The sequence below is a fragment of the Spinacia oleracea genome, chromosome 4 (assembly GCF_020520425.1).
Source record: "Spinacia oleracea cultivar Varoflay chromosome 4, BTI_SOV_V1, whole genome shotgun sequence".
NCBI classification, from domain to species: domain Eukaryota; kingdom Viridiplantae; phylum Streptophyta; class Magnoliopsida; order Caryophyllales; family Amaranthaceae; genus Spinacia; species Spinacia oleracea.
Window position 1 is genome coordinate 7,540,089 of NC_079490.1, and position 15,482 is coordinate 7,555,570.

Here is a 15,482-nt window from a genome sequence, read left to right on the forward strand (position 1 = left end):
TACCTAATGTGTTTATTTCTTTTTAACCATTTATTAATATTAATTATAAACATTTCCAAATTTAACTTATCAACATTAGCGTCTGTAGCTCAGTGGATAGAGTGTTTGTTTCCTAAGCAAAAGGTCGTGGGTTCAACCCGTAGCTGATGCGGTTTTTTTTTTTTTTTTTTACCATTTATAAATAGTACGTGATTGTAAACCGCTATCTCAGATAGCGTGAGATAGCGGTTTACTTAAGTCAACCGCTACCTGAGATAGCGGTTTAGTGTCGCTTCGTTAAAAAAAAAAAACCGGTTTTAATGCTGACGTGGACGGTATGGTGGGAATTAAATTAAAATGTGGCGCATTTTGAGAATTTGACGTTCTTTAAACAATATTGAAGGAAATCGCTCGATTTAACGACTAATGTAATTATGTTTATTTATAATACTTTACTTTTATATCCAAAATATGAAAATATGAAATTTAAAATGTCTCAATAAATTTAATGGTAAAAATATTATTGGTACAATATTTGACAGAATATTAAGATATTTATGTGATACTATACAAATAAAGATTCAATATAAAGAATAAAATGGGACAAGCGAAATACGTAAAAGAAATAAACAATAATCGGAGGCTAAACAAAACGGGACATGTATAGATTAGAAAATCACAAATTCTTATTTACAAGGGGTGTATGATAAATATTTTACACTGAAGTTAAAGTTAATGTAAAATGTTTAAAAGTTACCCTTATATATGTAAAAGTTATATATTTTTTAAGTGATGGAAATTTTCATTTTAATAAAAAATATTTCTTTAAAATCGCTAATAATGTATAAAATTAATTATTGAACCCTTTAAAATGTTTATCTATCAACTTTTTTTTAAATAATATAAAAATTAGAGAAAACGGGGGTAAAAGTTCGAGAAAATTGGAGAAACGTTATGTTAGTGTATAATAAATTTATTGTACACTCCAACTAAGATTAGATCGAAATGGAACGGAAATCAAGGTCTTGTTCTATTTAATCTGACTTTATTTAAATAAGTTTCAGGTCTTATAAGTTCAGATAAGTTCCTTTAAGGTTTTGTTATGTTCACCTTATTTTCACATATTTCAGGAAAAATAAGTTCAGATAAGTTCATATAAGTTCGGGAAAAATAAGAGTTGACCAAGTACAATTTATAACTAAAATAAGTTTTGATAAATTTTAATAAGTTCAGATAAGTTCAGGTAAAAAAAAAACAGAAGTAAAAATCAGGTAAATATAACACACCAAGTTAAATAAGGTCTTGTAAGTTCTTGTAAATAAGGTCCTATCAATGAGGTCTTATAAGTTATAAGGTTCTGTAAGCTAAGTTACAATAAGGTCCTATAATTTTTAATCGTCAACTTTTGTGTAAGACCGTCTTACCGGAAAGACCACTTTGATTTTTTTTTCTAATTGGTTCCACTACTTAACTAATTTGTTTCATTGCTTAACTAACTAGTTCTATTGCTTAAATAATTAGTTGCATTGCTTAACTATTTGGTTTCAGTATTTAACTAATTAGTTTCAGTGATTAACTAATTATTTTCAGTTATTAACTTATATGACACCAATGTGGTCTTTTGTGTAAGAACGCCTCATATAAAAGTTTGTAATATTTAATAATAAAATAGGAAGTATGTAATATTATGATTATTTGCGTTGTTACATAAAATAAGGATAAATAGTTTTTTACCACCTATAAAAATCGAAAATTTTATTTTTTACCACCTAAAAACCTAAAACTTGTATTCCCTTCCATAATGATGTTTCAATTTAGGATATTAACACTGTTCACAATTGAAGATAAAAAAAACATATTCGTGTGTGGTCTTATTTGATTCGTCTCAATGAGTACTTTAATAATATCAAAATTTTATATATTTTGCTAATATATAATTAGATACATAAATTATACAAAATATGCATTGACAAACGTGAAAAGTAGAAATTGAAACATTGTTATAGAACATAGTCTTTCACTTTTTAGGTGGTAAAAAATATTTTTTTGATTAGGTGGTAAAAAATAATGTTTACATAAAATAAATCATATTTATATTATCATATAAAATAATTTGTGGAAGTTACGATAATAGTTATCAATGATACGTAAGTATTAGTTAATATGTTGTTATTAATTACTAACACAATATAATTAATTAATTAATTATAAGGGAAATACTCGATAAATACTTTTAAAATTACGTGTACATCACAAATCAATGGAAGATTTTTTATTTATATTATTTTTAATAACATAAAAGACATAATTATTAATATAAGAACTAAATAATAACCATGCTTTATTAATTTATATTTATTACTCCAATAATTGCAATCAACTATTATCAATATTCTAATGGTTAAAAATTTAGTAATAATCTAATAAACTTTAAATAAAGTATGTCTAATAAAATTTAAGAAGGTATTACAAGATGTTATAAGGTCTTATAAGTTAAATAAGGTTCTATAAGTTCCTATAAGTTAAATAAGGTCTTATAAGTTCAGGTCCTATAAGTTGAACATAACACACTCTAAGTTAAATAAAGTCCTATGAAGCCCTACAGGTTAAATAAGGTGTTGTAAGGTTCTATAAATTAAATAAGTTTCTATAAAATTTTATAAGTTCAGTTCAGATAATTTCCAATCTTATGAGTCGAAGAGTACACAACCATGCTCGTCAAAAAAAACAAAAAAACAACAACTATGCATACAAAGTAGGCGCGTACGAAATCAAGTTTCTAAAAAGTGGGAGACCTTATATCATGAAGTACTCCGATAATATTTTTAAAAAATAAAACTAGTTAGTGTTACGGACGATGCCCCGAATAGTAGAAAAATGAATCAATTAGATTATTATAACTTGTTTTGAGCCTATTTTTTTTTACATTACATTATATCTTGCTTTGAATTTACTTTAATAAATTTTATCAGGTAAGGATTAGTAACGCGTAAAAGTAATGACTAATTAGTGATATGAGATTATTAGAAATAATTCAGATTATTTTTCTAATTATATTCACTTAATATAATTTCGAACATATAAGAAACAACAAATAAGTTGTAGCATAGTGGTTAAAATATTTGATCAACAAATGAGAAGTCACAGGTTCGAAATATTCTAGCTATAACTAACATTTTTTCATGATCAAGAAAATCATATGAGATGACATGTCAAAGATGACGATGCGACATGTGGCGAGATTACATTCCTTGCCTTGGAGTTTTAATAATAGTATAGATTAGATTTGTGTTTATTGCAACGCAATAATTTCGTATGGAAAAATTGTGATTAGAGTAAGATTAGCGTTAGTTTGAGCTAAGACTTTCACATCAATTTTTTTTATTAATTTTTATTTATTTTCAAGTTCTCATATTCTTGTCAAGACCCTTCCAAGACTCTACTTAATTTTTATTAATTAATTTTTTTTCATGATCAAGAAAATCATATGAGATGACATGTCAAAGATGACGTTGCGACATGGGGTTAGATGACATTCCTTGCCTTTGAGTTTAAATAATAGTATAGATTAGATTTGTGTTTATTGCAACGCAATAATTTCGTATGGAAAAATTGTGGTTAGAGTAAGATTAACGCTAGTTTGAGCTAAGACTTTCACATCAATTTTTTATTAATTTTTATTTATTTTCAAGTTCTCATATTCTTGTCAAGACCCTTCCAGACTTACTTTTTTTTTTTTACTTCACCCCTCATACTCATTCAAGACTTCTCAAACTTGTGAAAATAAAAAAAATAAAAATTAAGATAAATTTTACTGTTTAAGCTTCTTAAGTAGAGTCTTGATATACCAAGACTCTTGCTCATACTTTTGCCATACTCTCCTACTTAAATGGAAAGTCTTAGGTTAATACTCAATAAGATTATTGCTTAGACTATTGCTAATCTTGCTCTTAGTATCACAATTTTATTTATTTATTTTTAATCTAGCTTGTGTTTCTAATTTGTGTCATTGTGTGTATTTATTAGTATGATACTATATATAATCATCTTTATAATAAAAACTAGTTTTTATCCCGTGCTATACACGGTGACATGTTTTAATTAAATCCACATATACAAAATAATATATTTTGATATAGCTAGAAATTGAAGAGACAATAAACTAATCAATTTATTCTATCAATGATAAAATAACATGTTATGTATATAAAAAAACATTAATGAAAAAACATGGAAATTCATGAAATTTTTTTATTTTTTATTTTTTATTTTTTTTTTCAACATAAAATTAGGGTTTTAAAGATAAATCAATTATAGAAAAAGAAAAAAAAAAATATAGAAATCCAAAAAGTGGGCACGTGATCGACAAGTGAAACATTGCGTTTTGAAATATTAGTATAGATGAGCTGAGATTTCACCAAAAGAAAAGAAAAATGAGCTGAGTAAGTAATACATGACTAGTTAGTGTTTGATGGATATAAGACCTTTACTGATATTACTTAGCTTTGTTCCTTTTTGCTTTTTTGTTGTCTGTTTCGTTCTTTTATCGGGGTGTTTTCCTCATCATACCCCTTTAAAAAGCAAGGAGTGCCCTCTTAACTCCCCTTAAGAATAGTGGAATTACCTCCACACCCTTGAATTCCTTATTGATTTACCGCCCTGCCATTCCCTCCTTCATCCCTGCTTCCCTTCTCCCACTTCCCTGCTTCAGTGCTTCCCTTCTTCTCTCTTTCACCCCTCAACAAACCCTAACTCTACTCATCGCCCCATTTTCTCTCACCTTCTCACTCCTTCTCTAAGAATGCTTCCCATCTCCTCTCTGCTACACTGCTCTCTCTCTCTCTTCTGTTCAGGGCTACATCGCGGCAAGAACGGTGAGTTAATTAAGGGTCTTTTGAATTAGTTTCGTTTTCTTCTCTCGTTCGTCGTCTTCCTACCACCTTCGTCGTCCCCTCCTTTGTCTTCCTCTCCCGCTACTGTTTCTCTGCCCGTAATCCCTCTTTCTAGGTTTTCGTTTTCGATTTTTTATTGATTGAATTGTTATTGGGGGAATATAAGTCTCCAAGTTGCAGATGAAGGTTAAATATGTAATGCCATTGTTATTTTCTACTGGTATTCGCGTAGAAGTTTGAAGGTGAGCTTCGGGTTTCCCCTCCTTTTTCTTTTTCTTTCTATTTTTTTTATTGTTTATGTTAAATAAACGCTTTGATTTTTTGCCCGAAGATGATGAAATTTCTCATCTTATTTGAAGTGATTGTGTTTATTAGAGGAAACATATTCTGGAGATTAATTACCCCAAGGGTCCTTTCGATACTAAATACAGTTTTTCTGAATGAATTATGTCGTTTTTCCAGAATTTTCTTGTGCATTTGTCGATTTTATGCTTGTGAGATTGAAATATTTGTTTTACATTTTTAATGTGATTGCCAAATGTGACATTGTTTGAGGGTTGTATAGTGTTTATATTGTCGTAGTTTGGATTCAATTGAAGTTCGTTATTCGTTTAGTTTTGTAATCCGACACTATTAGAAGAGTGGTGATCGTTTCCTTTTATTTGTTTGGGTAGATTTAATGAGAAGAAGGGATAGGAGAGGCTGGGTTATATGTTATTGGGTAAACTCTTACTTTTGTCACTCCATGTGTATTTCTATGAAACTAGCCATTTACAAGCACCAAAACTAGCCATTCACCTCGCCTATTTTTAATGGATCTTTGCCATTTAGATGAGGGTATGCACATTTTACACTTTATTTTGGAACAAGAACATGAAACTTTTACAAAAATTAGTTGTCAAATACTTGGACAAGAACATGTATTTCTGACAAGGTAGCCCTTTACCAGATTTAGATACCTTAATCAACTATGGTAAGTTTGTTTTTACAATCATGACATCCCATAAAAGCCTATTTAATCATCTATAATGCCCCACTAAACTGACTGTCCCACTGCATTATCAGAAAGGGTATGCAAAGATGCCGTCGTATGAGAGTGTGATGACAGACTTTTTCTGGAATATTGTTGCCAATAATGAGAGAAGAGAAGTGGCAGAAAATGAGGCAAGTGGAGAGAGGAAGTTAGTGGATAACATTGGTTCCTGAAGGTGTTCGTCAGTGATGAAAATGCAAGACTAAATTTGTTACAATAGGTGACAGTTTCTTCTTTTACTTCTTTCCCCTGCCCCAAAAGTGAAAAAACAAAAAGAAAGAAAATGGAGGATTAACATTTCTTTCGATAGGTGACAGTACAGACTGGTGAACAATCAGGCTTTCTTTTCTTGTTGAATATTTCTTATTTCTTTTATTTGTGGAGACCTGATTAGTTGGGTGTTTGATGTCAAATGATGTATATTCCATCTTGGTTTTGGAGTTGAGGTGTTATCTGAAATTTTTCTTTAATGTTTGTAGACAAAAAAAGAGGGGCTGCTTTGATGTTTTAGGAAGGGTTTAGTTTTTTCTTTCTTGACAAGTTTTGTAATCTTGTTTCCCAAAGGAAATGTACAAATGTGTGCCTTTTTCCGGCACTTTAGATCAATGAATTTGTCCATTTGGTTTATCCAATTGTCTTGTCTCATTCCCCACTTATTTATCAAATGATAGTGCATTACTATTTGATTTTAATAAGTATTGTTGTTTGGTATTGATTGGCAAATGATTCATGGTTCCAGGAGCACGGTTGAAAATCGCACTTGGTTTGGTTATCTCAAGCTAATACTCGGTATAAGGTTTCAACATGTCATTTATTTAGAAATTTGTTTGCAGTCAAGTTCTTGGTTCATAGTAGTTTGCAGTTTAGCAACATATTAATTTGTTTACAGAAACTGATTTCAATCACTGTCACTACTACCTAAACTGAATAATCTTGGTCTGTTGAATCCAATTTGACCTTTTATAGAAGGTTTAGATACATTCAGTTTTAGTCTCTTATGAATTGGTATGCTGAATTTGCTTATGTACCATGTCTCTATTTTATACCACCTTGCTACTTTTATAGTTTCTGTTGGCGAGCAACTTGAATGACACTTAAAGTTTTGGAGGAGGCATTCACAATTTGAAGGTAGTGTATGTTGATGAAGATGTTTTTGATGACATTTACTATAGATGTTTGTAAGAGTTGATGACAAATTTTTCTTAGAATCATTAATAAGTGGAATCAATCTCATCCTTTTGTTACAGCAGCTAATGAATTTCTGTTTGCTGGGACACGGTGTATGATTAGGATTTCTTTCTAATTTGCAGCTTGCCCTCTTTATCCGTTAAAGTAATCTGTTTTCTTACACACAAAAGGAATTATTTCTGATCAGATAGGTATTCTTTGTGGTGTTTAATGTCTAAGAACATTTTTGGGGAAGATTTAAGTTCATCTTGTGTTGGAGTATATTGGATTTTGTTCCTCTTCTCTTAGGTTTTAGGAGGTCTTAGGTTTTAGGAGGACCCAAGTTTTGGTGCAACGGTAAGATTCACTATTAATAGAAGCAACTTGACATCTTCTTAGTTCTCTATTCCCGTAGAATTTTTCTTATTTTTAGTATGCTTTACTGAAATTGTCGTTGTCATTCTAGAAACAGTAAGAGTTCATGATGTATGATGATTTCATAGTAGAAGTATATTTTATTTTACATTAACTCTGTAATTTCAAGAAAAGAGATGTGTTCTACATTTATGGATGCCTTTAGATAGCATGATAGTTTGAATTACTTTGTGTGAGTGTTCCTGACTTCATCTTTTCTGTGTCTCTTCTCTCTCTATCAACGTTTCAGGTTGAAGTTGAACGAATTTATATTGGTGATGCTTGAACTTCGAGTAAGAAAGTAAATTAATTTTATTCTTTTGTTATATGTTCATGTTCTCATTTTTCTGTTGAATAGAACATGCGTATGCTACATTTTTCCAAATTCCAGTAAAATGTATTTTGTTGGTGTCTTGGTGCAGGGGGAAAACCTAATGTTGACAAGTCGACCAATACCGCTAGTCAACATTATAGCATCCCCCGACTTTGATTTGAGAGAACTTTTAACCAACATTTAGGATTGTTTGATGGTAAGTTTACAAATCTATTATTGTGGGGACATGGGGTATCGTTTTCCCCGTATGGTCATTTTGGGGATGGAAAATTTATAAATCTTGCATAGGCGGTGCATATATGTTCTCTATTTCTCTATTATTTTCTTTTTGAGTTAAAAATCTTTTTCACTTGATGAGGCAAAGGGAAGGATACCTGTATTACTTGACCTACCATGACAAACACCAATATCTTTGTAATTTTTACTAAAAATTATAAACCAAATCATAGTTGGGAACCCTGCTCCTAATTGTTTTAGAGTCGTTATTGGAAAGATTGAACGCCTGTACGCGAAAACTAAGAATGGAGTAGCTTTGAGTAATATAGGCTTTTTGAAATTGAAAAAAAAGAGTTTCGGGGAATTAGAAAATTACTCTTTTTTATTTTTAGATATGTGGTGCTATATGTGATTGAATGATATATATATAATGTATTTTACGGCGGGTATAGTGAAGATGAGTACCATGCATGCTTGGCTTGGTTAGTGTGTTTCTCTCAAAAAATAGGCAGGGATTAAACCTCACTTGTTAATTGGGCAAAGTAATTTTGTGAGTTTAATCGTGTTAGAAAAACCTTCTGCACTCTTCAGAAAACCTTTTGTGAAAATGGGTTTAAAAGATATTCTTGGCATTCAAGTATGCAAATAGCACACTACGAAGCTCTGAGTACTTGGATAAACTCGCCTCTATTTTTGCGTACTGTTGAACCTTTTTATTCTAACTAGGGAACTGAATAAGCAAAATTCTTCAAACCGATAATTGGTATGCTACAATCAAAGAGGGAACAGGCCTTACTCTTGAAAGAGAAGAAAAAAGACATCAATGTCTGTTTTGATTTTATGCAACTCTAAAATGAAACATTTTGCTTTTACCAATTTAGGAGTTGCATGGGAAGACCTAACATTTTAGTCAGGCAGAGTTTAGTACATTCTTCAGCTGATTTTCTGGTTAGGATAGCATGCATATTCATTTGATTCCTTGCTTTGATTTCATTGTGTATGTCTAATTTCTTATTGAATTGCTCTTGCCTTTTATTGGCGTTTCCTTGAGTTTTCAATATCAACTTATCAGATTTATTTCAAATTTTTAAATATTGATTCAGATTCATACATTCTTACATTTTTTTTAATTTGATGTTCCAATATTACATTTTTGCCTCAAATTTGTCGAAAATCCCTCAGAAATGTGAATACTTCATTAATCCGTTTTACTACGTAATATTTATTCAATTGTCGGACCTTGTATTATTGCTATACTAAAACAAAGGATGATTAATGAAACAAATGGGTTTCGTCCAATTTTTTTTATAAACTTTTAAAATTTCACCAAAGGAACATGAATGTAAGAAGAGAAATGGAGGGAAAAAGAGGGAGCGGGCAAAAGGGTGGATCAAGTAGGGATCGACATTAAAAAATTTGCAAAAACATAAAAGACGGTTCAGAGGGAAAGATAGGGGGAGAGTCTAAAGAGATTTTTTTAGAGTAACTGAGGAAGAAATCATATTGAAAGACTTTATAAAACTCACAAAACCAAAAATATGAGTGATACAGGGTTTATTTGAAAGAGGTTGTGGTTGCTTTGAGATTATCTAAACAGATTATTAGAGTTTAGCTGCAGTGAAAGAGCTAATGCTATTGATGATTTGAGTAGGACTAGCGGTTTTCAAGATCTTTGGTGAATATGACTGTTGATTGACCATGTTTGTTGCTGGAATTGTTGTCTGCAACTTCTACAACGATCATTTTTAGTTATATTGTTGTACAAAGACAATCATTTGTCTATTTGGTTGACTAAATTGTAACCCATTCCCGTTTTTTGTGATTTACATGTGTGAGAATGACCAGAATTGCATGACCGACTTAAAGCCTCATGAACAACATTTGGTCTACTTAAAGCATGAAAAACAGTAGAACATGAACTTTTATTACTAGCTAATGACTTACGCATACCTTCTTTATTTCAGGTTGATATAAAAAGCAAACGCAGCCGTGAAGAATATGCTTTGTACTGAACATGTCGGTCGAGGTCATGTCGGTCGAGGTAAGATCGACAACAACCCTGCGCTCCAGTAGTCTCTCAATTAAGCAAGTGGCATTAGAAGAAGTGGCGTTAGAGGATAATGTAGAGGAGGCTTTGGAGGTTGCGGAGAAGTGTAAATGCTTTGAGAAATACCTCCCTTTTGTATTTGTGCAAGCTCTGTTGTAGTAATTAATATTGTGTATGTGCGAAAGCTAAGTAGTACCAAAATCATGTACGACTTTTGCAAGCAACTAATGTTTATGTTGCGTGACTTTAGTATGTATACTGCATTACTACCTTGTGTGATGGGTTTTTTCAAAGGAACATGCAACCCTTGTGATTTTATGTTCTTAAGAAATACTCATTACACGTTTTGGATCATTATGACTTATGTATTAGGGATTTCTATGTCCTAATGAATTAATTAACCATGTTTCTTATCATCTAGCTACTATATATATATTCATATTTTTAACTATTTTCATTGAGTAGTTAGGTAGGCTCGTGATTTGCTTAACGTTTACGGAGATAGTTTTTTATATCTTGGGGGACTGTGCGCGCTAGCGCACGGTCCAACAACTAGTTTGGATAAAAAGAAGAAGCTCGTTATAGCTTATTTTTGCAGAGCCGGCTAAGAATTTCGGGCTTTATAGATGACACTAATTTCAAATGGGACAAAAAAAAAGGCACGGCAAGAGTATGTTAAAAATATCTACGGAATTGTTGATGTTTCATGAGATTATTGATAAGATTAATCATCGGCGAAAAGGTTCTGGGTACCTTGCGACAATTAAGATAGATATGAGCAAAGCTATAATAGGGTTCATTGGATATTTGTCACGAAAGTTTTAAGGGGTTATGGGTTTCCTTGGCATTGGATCCACTTGATTCATCAGTGCATTTCAACAGTTTCTTACAAAGTACTGATAAATGGAGATACGTCGGAACAGTTTAAACCAAATTGTGGTATACGGCAGGGAGATCCTCGGCTTGCTGGGCGCGGGCCTGGCTTCGTGCTGGGCCTTCGTCTAGCAAGCCTCGTCCGATGCTAATTCGTACGATGCGCTTCCGATTAAATTCCTGGTTCCGGAATTCATTTCCGATACGAACAATATTTAATATTTCCGATTCCGGAATTAATTTCCGTTTCGAACAAATATTTAATATTTCCGTTTCCGGAATTATTTTCCGATTCCGATAATATTTCCGATTCTGACAATATTTCCGTTTCCGGCAATATTTCCGATTCCGGTAATATTTTCATTTCCAATAATATTTTCCGATACGTACCATGTTTCCGTTTCCGGCAAAATCTATGACTTGGATAATATTTATATTTCTGATACGATAGGCAATATCATCGTTTCCGGAGTATTCATTTCTTGCTTGTGACGATCTCAGCTCCCACTGAAACCAAGATCCGTCGATTCCGAATATCCATAGATGGAGTATTTAATGCCATTACATACTTGATCCGTTTACGTACTATTTGTGTGACCCTACGGGTTCAGTCAAGAGTAAGCTGTGGATTAATATCATTAATTCCACTTGAACTGAAGCGGCCTCTAGCTAGGCATTCAGCTCACTTGGTCTCACTGAATTATTAACTTGTTAATTAATACTGAACCGCATTTATTAGACTTAATATTATATGCATACTTGGACCAAGGGCATTATTTCCTTCAGTCTCCCACTTGTCCTTAGGGACAAGTGTGCATTACCTAATTCCTTTGTCGCTCGATGCTTGCTCTTGAACATAAGGTAAGAGTTGTCATCCTTATTATGTCCAGAGGTGTTTCTCGGTTTCAGAGTTCAACTGATCAAATAAACAGATAATCATAGCCTATGATTCATCCGAGCACGGCCATGCAATTCACAGTTTCTAGCTCTCCGAGTGGCCTTGTACAGCTTTTAAGCATCTCATCCCGATTTATGGGAGGACAATCCCAATCTTGAGATTAGACTTCGTTTGATAGGTGATTACTTGAGCGTTGCCTTTATAGCCTCCTTTTACGGTGCGACGGTTGGTCAACGTCAAAGTAACCAGTTCTCAAACAAGTAATCTCAAATCACTCAGGTATTGAGGATTTAGTGTCTAATAATTTTAATGAAATTTACTTATGACAGATTTTCATCTCTTACAGTAAAGTTTCATAGGTCTGTCCGATACTATTCTTCCCAAAGTAAGTATCTATGCAAATGATTACGACATTGCCATGTCCACATAGTTCAAGAAACAGAACTATTAGTCATCTTGCATTCCAGTCGTCTAACGTTTTCTATGCGTCCAATTTTATAGAAAACTCCGACCAGGGACCATTTTCAACCTTTGACATTCAAGTTCACTTGATAGACATTTCTTAGTCACAGGACTGGTCCTGACAGTCTATCTTGAATATATCATCAAATTTAAGGGACTCATCATTTAATAAACCACAAATTAAATGGAAAAATGAATTCTATTCATTTATTGTGAATGATTAACCAATAATGTTTTACAAAGAATTAAACTCTAAAACTTTAAAACATTAAATAAGGACATCAAAGCCATTCTCCAATATGCTTGATTCCCATAGCTGCAGTGTGCGAGTTGTGCTTCGCCTGCGGCAGCGGTTTAGTCAATGGATCTGATATGTTGTCATCAGTTCCAATCTTGCTTATCTCGACTTCTTTTCTTTCAACGAACTCTCGTAGAAGGTGAAATCTACGAAGTACATGCTTGACTCTTTGGTGGTGTCTAGGCTCCTTTGCCTGTGCAATAGCTCCATTATTATCACAATACAGGGCTATTGGTCCTTTAATGGAGGGGACTACACCAAGTTCACCTATGAACTTCCTTAGCCATATAGCTTCCTTTGCTGCTTCATGTGCAGCAATGTACTCCGCTTCAGTTGTAGAATCCGCAATGGTGCTTTGCTTAGCACTTTTCCAGCTCACTGCACCTCCGTTGAGGCAGAAGACAAACCCAGACTGTGATCTGAAATCATCTTTGTCGGTTTGGAAACTTGCGTCCGTATAGCCTTTAACAATCAATTCATCATCTCCACCATAGACCAGGAAGTCATCTTTGTGCCTTTTCAGGTACTTCAGAATGTTCTTGGCAGCAGTCCAATGTGCCTCTCCTGGGTCTGACTGGTATCTGCTCGTAGCACTGAGTGCGTACGCAACATCCGGGCATGTACATATCATAGCATACATTATTGAACCAATTCATGATGCATATGGAATCCCATTCATTCGTCTACGCTCATCAAGTGTTTTTGGGCACTGAGTCTTGCTTAGAGTCATTCCATGAGACATGGGTAGGTAGCCTCGCTTGGAGTCTGCCATCTTGAACCTATCAAGCACCTTATTGATATAAGTGCTTTGACTAAGTCCAATCATCTTTTTAGATCTATCTCTGTAAATCTTGATGCCCAATATGTACTGTGCTTCTCCTAGATCCTTCATCGAAAAACATTTCCCAAGCCAAATCTTGACAGAGTTTAACATAGGAATGTCATTTCCGATAAGTAATATGTCATCGACATATAATACTAGGAAAGAAATTTTGCTCCCACTGACCTTCTTGTATACACAAGATTCGTCTGCGTTCTTGATGAAACCAAAGTCACTGACTGCTTCATCAAAACGTATATTCCAGCTCCTGGATGCCTGCTTCAATCCGTAGATTGATTTCTTTAGCTTGCATACCTTTTTTAGCATTCTTTGGATCCTCAAAACCTTCAGGCTGTGTCATAAACACAGTTTCTGTTAAAATGCCGTTTAAGAAAGCGGTTTTGACATCCATCTGCCATATTTCGTAATCGTAATATGCAGCGATTGCTAACATTATCCGAATAGACTTTAGCATTGCAACTGGTGAAAAGGTTTCATCGTAATCCACACCGTGGACTTGCCTGTAACCTTTTGCAACCAATCTAGCTTTGAAAACTTCAAGTTTCCCATCCTTGTCCTTTTTCAGTTTGAAAACCCATTTGCTTCCAATGGCTTGGTAGTCATCTGGCAAATCGACCAAATCCCATACTTGGTTTTCTGACATGGAGTCTAATTCAGATTGCATGGCTTCTTGCCATTGCTTGGAGCTAGGGCTCGTCATAGCTTGTTTGTAAGTCGCAGGTTCATCACTTTCAAGTAATAGAACATCATAGCTTTCGTTCGTCAAAATACCTAAGTACCTTTCCGGTTGAGATCTATATCTCTGCGATCTACGCGGGGTTACATCTCTAGATTGACCATGATTCTCACCAGATACTTCTAAATATCTCTGAGTTTCATCTTGAATGTCATCTTGAGCATTCTCTAGAGTTTGTTGTTCGACTCGAATTTCTTCGAGGTCTACTTTTCTCCCACTTGTCATTTTGGAAATGTGATTCTTTTCCAAAAAGATACCATCTCGAGCAACAAACACTTTGTTCTCAGATGTATTGTAGAAGTAATACCCCTTTGTTTCCTTTGGATAGCCCACAAGGATACATTTGTCAGATTTTGGATGAAGTTTGTCTGAAATTAATCGCTTGACGTATACTTCACATCCCCAAATCTTAAGAAAAGACACATTTGGAGGCTTTCCAAACCATAACTCATATGGAGTCTTTTCAACAGCTTTAGACGGAGCTCTATTTATAGTGAGTGCAGCTGTATTTAGTGCATGTCCCCAATATTCTATTGGAAGTTCGGCCTGACCCATCATTGACCTAACCATGTCTAGCAAGGTTCTGTTCCTCCGTTCCGACACACCGTTCCATTGTGGTGTTCCAGGAGGAGTCAATTCTGATAGAATTCCACATTCTTTCAGATGGTCATCAAATTCATAGCTCAGATATTCACCGCCTCTATCAGACCGTAGTGCTTTAATCTTCTTGCCTAATTGATTCTCTACTTCACTCTGAAATTCCTTGAATTTGTCAAAGGATTCAGACTTATGCTTCATTAGGTAGACATAACCATATCTACTGAAGTCATAAGTGAAAGTGATAAAGTAGCTGAAACCACCCCTAGCATTTGTACTCATTGGTCCACATACATCTGTATGGATTAAACCCAATAGTTCAGTTGCTCTTTATCCAACTTTAGAGAAAGGTTTCTTTGTCATTTTGCCAAGTAAACATGATTCGCACTTACCATAATCCTCTAAGTCAAATGGTTCTAGAATTCCTTCCTTTTGAAGTCTTTCCATGCGTTTCAAGTTAATATGACCTAATCGACAATGCCACAGATAGGTGAGATCTGAATCATCCTTTTTGGCCTTTTTGGTATTTATGTTATAAACTTGTTTGTCGTGATCTAATAAATAAAGTCCATTGACTAATCTAGCAGATCCATAAAACATCTCTTTAAAATAAAACGAACAACTATTGTCTTTTATTAAAAAGGAAAATCCCTTAGCATCTAAGCAAGAAACAGAAATGATGTTTTTAGTAAGAC

General features: G+C 33.5%; 1 long non-coding RNA gene across 4 annotated transcripts; it reads left to right on the top strand.

Moving 5' to 3' along the window:
• The first annotated feature begins 4,526 nt into the window (after positions 1 to 4,526).
• On the top strand, positions 4,527 to 10,502 carry LOC130472460 (uncharacterized). Of its 4 annotated transcripts, none has more exons than XR_008932778.1 (5): positions 4,527 to 4,853; positions 5,038 to 5,113; positions 5,937 to 6,124; positions 6,644 to 7,778; positions 10,000 to 10,502. It is a non-coding gene; the product is annotated as an uncharacterized lncRNA (long non-coding RNA). The 4 variants fall into 4 exon arrangements; XR_008932776.1 differs by lacking the exon at positions 5,937 to 6,124 and having other exon boundaries at positions 4,548 to 4,853; positions 6,644 to 6,693; positions 7,736 to 7,778; XR_008932777.1 differs by lacking the exon at positions 5,937 to 6,124 and having other exon boundaries at positions 4,531 to 4,853; positions 6,644 to 7,786.
• Positions 10,503 to 15,482: the final 4,980 nt, after the last annotated feature.